This window comes from Bison bison, unplaced genomic scaffold, assembly GCF_000754665.1.
Source record: "Bison bison bison isolate TAMUID 2011002044 unplaced genomic scaffold, Bison_UMD1.0 scf7180017864181, whole genome shotgun sequence".
In the NCBI taxonomy this organism is placed as follows: Eukaryota; Metazoa; Chordata; class Mammalia; order Artiodactyla; family Bovidae; genus Bison; species Bison bison.
The window spans coordinates 5,956,647-5,962,938 of record NW_011494753.1 but is presented as its reverse complement, the minus strand read 5'-3'; positions in this window follow the sequence as shown (position 1 = coordinate 5,962,938).

The following is a 6,292-nucleotide window of genomic DNA, read 5'->3' as shown; positions in this document are numbered from 1 at the left end:
CTGAGATTCAATTTTCTCTCCTATACAAAGAGAAACAGTATTTACACCATGGAGCTGTTTCATTCACTCATTTATTCATTCCTTCAAAGCATTAAGTATCTTCTGCATTTCAGGATTGAGCCAAGGCACAGGTGATATAGAAATAAATGAGATGAAGTCCTTGCAATGAAAAATGATTTTTCTGTTCCCAGGACTAAAAATTCCAGAAAAACATCTACTTCTGCTTCATTGACTACGCTAAAGCTTTTGACTGTGTGGATCACAACAAACCGGAGAATTCTTCAAAAGATGGGAATACCAGACCACCTTAACTGCCTCCTGAGAAACCTCTATGCAGGTCAAGAATCTACAGTTAGAACCACATATGGAACAATGGACTGGTTCCAAATTGGGAAATGAGTACATCAAGGATGTATATTGTCACCTTGCTTATTTAATTTCTATGCAGAGTACATCATGCAAAATGCCAGACTGGATAAAGCACAAGCTGGAATCAAGATGGCAGGGAGAAATATCAACAACATCAGATATGCAGATAATACTCCCTAATGGCAGAAAGTAAAGAGGAACTAAAGAGCCTCTTGATGAAGGTGAAAGAGGAGAGTGAAAAAACTGGATTAAAACTCAACACTCAAAAAACTAAGATCATGGTATCTAGTCCCATCACTTCATGGCAAATGGATGAGGGGGGAAATGGAAACAGTGGCAGATTTAATTTTCTTGGGCTTCAAAATCACTACAGATGGTGACTACAGCCATGAAATTAAAAGATGCTTGCTCCTTGAAAGAAAAGCTATGACAAACCTAGACAGTGTATTTAAAAGCAGAGATAGCACTTCACCAACAAAGGTCCACATAATCAAATCTGTGGTTTTTCCAGTAGTCATGTATGAATGTGAGAGTTGGACCATAAAGAAGGCTGAGCACCAAAGAATTGATGCTTTTGAACTGTGGGGCTGGAGAAAACTCTTGAGAGTCCCTTGGACAGCAAGGAGATCAAATCAGTCAATCCTAAAGGAAATCAACCTGGAATATTCATTGGAAGGACTAATGCTGAAGCTCCAATACTTCGGCCACCTGATGCAAAGAGCTGACTCATTGGAAAAGACCCAGATGCTGGGAAAGATTGAAGGCAGGAGGAGAAGGGGGTGACAGAGGATGAGATAGTTGGATGGCATCACTGACTCAATGGACATGAGCTTAAGCAAACTCTGGGAGGTGGTGAAAGACAGGGAAGCCTGGCGTGCTGCAGTCCATGGGCTCCCAAAGAGTTGGACACAACTTTGCAACTAAACAACAAAAGACCAGAAATGTCCTGCCCTCATCCTGCTTGTAGCTATGGTCTTAGTGAGGCCCGGAGTAACACAGGAGGAAGAACCAACTCTGGCATGCAGAGTCTTTTTGTTTAAATCTGGAGGTTTCCAGCATTATGAGAATATGCATGGGACTTTCCAAACCAGCTCAAAGGTGGCAACTGTCCTCAAAAATTATTTAGGATAAGATGACTTTCTGTATTGCAAATCTTCATCCACTTATCCACATAACAAGTATTTATTGGGTATTTACTTATTGCTATCCCTATTGGGTATGTGCAACTAGTGGAGACTGCTATTTGAAGCAAAAGAAATATTGAATAAGAAACTGGTTTGAGGAAAGATTGTGAATTCAGTTATGGAGATGCTGAGTTTAAGAGTCCTGTGAGTGGTACATGCCTGGAGCTTAGAGGAGATGCCTGGTTTACTGTGTGTAGAAGACCTTGAAAGCATGGACCCAGGTGGCACTAGAACAGAGTGTAGAACTGGAAGAGGGCTGAGGACCTCCCATCTCTTCCCACTGCAGGATCTCCCCAACTCTCATCACCATAACAACGCACACTCCATAATAAAAAATCAGAGGCAAAATCAAGGCGAACAGGAGGAGGAAGCTTTTTATGCATTTACTTGAAGCCCCATCAGTCATTCTGCTCTTCTTCTTTCAGACTTTTGACATCTTATCTACAGCACTTGACAGTGAGCACTGCAAGAATGCCCCCTATATCTGGGTTTTCCAACACCTCTGTTAGGAAAGGAAGAATACACCATGAAAGTTCTTAGCAGAGAGCAATTTGAAAGCAAAATTTTAGAAATCCCATTTAGAATAGCATCAACATTTATCAAATACTTAGGAATAAATTTATAAAACCTCAACACTGAAAATGATGAAACATTGCTGAGAGTAAAGATCAAATACACAGAGAAATATGCCAGTTTTTACATTGAGATATATGAAATGCCTAATATAGTTTCCCTCTACCTAATATAAATTCAATGAAATTCCAACCAAAATTCCAGTAGTCACTTTTTTTCTAGATTTGAAAAATCTGATTTTAAAATGTATCTGGACATTCATAGGACCTAGGGGCTTCCCTGAGCTTCTGTGGTGGCTCAGATGGTAAAGAATCTGCCGGCAATGCAGGAGACCCAGGTTCGATCTCTGAGTCAGGAAGATCCCCTGGAGAAGTGAATGGCTACCCACTCCAGTATTCTTACCTGGAGAATTCCATCAACAGAGGAGTCTGGAGGGCTATAGTCCATGGGTCAAAGAGTCAGACACAACTGAGCAACTTTCACTTTCACTTTCCAGGACAAGTAAAGCAACTTTTAAAAATAAGAACAAAATTAAAGAACTTACCCTACCTGAGTTCAGTTCAGTTCAGTCGCTCAGTTGTGTCCAACTCTTTATGACCCCATGAATCACAGCACACCAGGCCTCCCTGTCCATCACCAACTCCCGGAGTTCGCTCAGACTCATGTCCATCGAGTCAGTGATGCCATCCAGCCATCTCATCCTCTGTCGTCCCCTTCTCCTCTTGCCCCCAATCCCTCTCAGCATCAGAGTCTTTTCCAATGAGTCAACTCTTCACATGAGGTGACCAAAGTACTGGAGTTTCAGCTTTAGCATCATTCCTTCTAAAGAAATCCCAGGGCTGATCTCCTTCAGAATGGACTGGTTGGATCTCCTTGCAGTCCAAGGGACTCTCAAGAGTCTTCTCCAACACCACAGTTCAAAAGCATCAATTCTTCGGCACTCAGCCTTCTTCACAGTCCAACTCTCACATCAAGGCTTCCTTAAAACTACAGTAATCAAGGCCATTTGGTACTGGTAAAAAGACAGACATATGGATCAATGGAATAGAATACAGCCCAGAAACAGACCCACATGTATACGGTCAACTGTTTTTTTGACCAAAATACGAATAAATTCAATGGAAGAAGGAAAGCTTTTTTTTTCCCAACAATTGTGCTAAAATTACTGGCTATCCAGTCAGGGAGGGGCGGGGTGGGGAATGAACAGTAATGCTGTATACCACATTTTACTCAAAATAGAATCAGAGACCAAAATGTAAAATGTAAAAATAAAAACTTCTTGACAAAAAAAGAAAAAAGAGGAGAATATCTTTGTAACTTTGGGATAGGCAAAGATTTCTTAGGTAGAATACAAAAAGCATTTTCTTTGATTAAAAGAAAAATTATATATTAGACTTGATCAAAATAAAAAACTGTTGCTCCAAGAAAATAAATAGGCAAGCCATGTTCTGAGAAAAAATATTCATAACATATATCAGACAAGACTTACATTCATAATATGTAAAGAACTCTTACAATTCAATAAGACATGCAGCTCAGTATGAAAATGGGCAAAGGATTTGAACAGACATTTCACAGGAGAAGGTATATAGATGTCTAATAAGCACATTTTTAAAAAGCTCAACATCATTAGTTATTAGGAAAATGCAAATTATGACACAATGAGACATTGCCATGCATCCAGTATTACAGGTTCAACTTTAAAAAGTTGACTACACCAAGTGTTGGTGAGATGTGGAGCAACTGAAACTCTCAAACACTATTGGTGGGAATGGAAAAGTGTACAATCACTTTGAAAATGACTTGATAGACATTTAAAATGAAACCAACACCTACCACATGACCCATCCATTCCATTCACAGATATTTACCCAGGAGAAGAAAAAACAACTTTCCACACAGATACTTGTGTAAGGATGTTCACAGTTTTATGTGTAATAGTAAAAGAATAAAAACAATTCAAATCTTCATCAACAAGTAAATAGCTGGACTGTGATCTAGCCATACAATGGAATAAAGGCAATAAAAGGAAGCCAATTGCTGGACACACTTGACAAAACGGAAGAACCTCAGGATCACTAGAGGCAAGCGCATAATGGGCAAATTCTCTCCCCATCCTCCCCAGAGCGCACATACTGTGTGATTCCATTTACATAATATTCTAGAAAGTACAAACTAACCTATGGGACAGAAAGCAGATCAGTGTTTGCCTGGGGAAAGAGTAGAGGGAGTGATGGATTCCGAAGGGGCACAGGAAACTTTGGGGAGTTATGCAAATATCTGCCCTCTGAATGTTGGTTTCATGAGTACATATATAAATATCAAAACTGACCAAACTGCACATTTAAAATATTTGGACGTTACTGTACTTCAGTTGTCCATGGGGTCGATAAGAGTCAGACACGACTGAGCGACTTCCCTTTCACTTTTCACTTTCATGCATTGGAGAAGGAAATGGCACCCCACTCCAGTGTTCTTGCCTGGAGAATCCCGGGGACGGAGGAGCCTGGTGGGCTGCCGTCTATGGGGTCGTACAGAGTCGGACACGACTGACGCGACTTAGGAGGAGGAGGAGGTACTTCAGTTGTTGTGTAGTTGTTAAGTCATGTCCAACTCTTGGCCATTCCATGGACTGTATCCTGAAGCTCCTCTGCCCATGGGATTTCCCAGGCAAAAATACTGGGGTGGGTTGCCATTTCCTTCTCCAGGGGATCATCTCAACCCAGGGATTGAACCCGTGTCTCCTGCATTGGCAGGCAGGTTCTTTATCACTGAGCCACCAGGGAAGTTTCACTGTACTTCAATCAAATCTCCATAAATTTGGAATTTTTTTAAAAATATGTGAAACTAATCTATATCATTAAAAGCCAAAACAGTGGCTTCGTTTAGGGAGGGTAGTGACACAAGGGATCTTTGGGGGGCACAGGGTATCTTTGAGGGCCTGGAAATATGCTGTGTCTTGCATCTCTCCCAGTGCCACACCTTGCCAGTGCTCCATCGTTGGGCTGCATGGTTTACAGACATTATGTCATTTAATCATCAGGACAGCCTTATAGCAGAGGAAAAGGAGAAACTAACTTTTTAAAAAAGGTCATGTAGGTCCCAAGTGGCAAAGCAGGATGGGAACCCTGTGTATCAACCTCACAGTCCTAACTACCACCCTAGGCTGGAAGTAGGATAGAGAAAACTCACTCTGACCTGCTTCGTAATGGAGGAGGATTCTTTGAGGCCAGGAAAGTGTTAGGCTGGCAGCAAGCACACAAGCAGGGAGACCGTAGCAGCCCAGATGGTGAACCCTCAGAAATGCCGGGTGTGGGGCCAGCCGGAGGGGAGGGGACCAGCTGTTCTCATCTCCATCCCCTCAGGTCGGGTGTCTGCGCTTGCTAGGTTTTGGCTCTGAGTCAGCCTGGCCCTTGTCTCTGAACCCAGCTGCAGAGCCATCAAAGCTGCTGCCGCGGGACCCAGGTGCCAATTAGCACCGTGGAGAGTGGGGCTTGCCTGCAGGAGAGAGGGAGCAGGTGGAGCAGGAATGGGTGTGGGAGGGGTGAGACCAGCAGGGTCAGGGAGCAAGGAATCCAAGAGGCTGAACTGGATGGAAGTCACAGCCCCACTTCCTGCCCCAGCCGTGAGCAAGTGGAGGGACAGTAGGCCCTGGTGCCTGTAGTCCAGGGTTCAAACACCAACTCCACGACTGACTTTCTCTTCATTCATAAAATGAGGCAGTAAATTCTTGTGATGACAAAATGAGAGAATTAATCAGGAAGTATCTGGCACCTTCTAGAGGCCTGGAATACCGTGGCTTCCTCCCACTTGTCCTCAGAAATGAGAACCAAAGACCCCACCCAGTCCCTGGAGTCCTTTCAGAGTAGTAAGAGGCAGACCTTTTTAACAAACAATTCTATGAGGCTGAATGAAGCAGGTCTCACTGGAGCTGCCAAGGGGGTGTAGGGAAGGCTTCTTGGAGGAGGAGGAGGAGGAGGAGGAGCATCCTGGTAGAGTGCTTACCACTTCAAGAAGGAACTGCCCAACAAGAAGGAACAGTCAGGGTCCAATCAGGGAAGAAGCAGAACCACCACGAGCAAGAGCTGAGGGATTTATTATAGGAATTAGATGCTGCTTGATGGTGGGAGGAGCTGGGGAAGCAGAGGTGCTGGAGGATCAGAGAA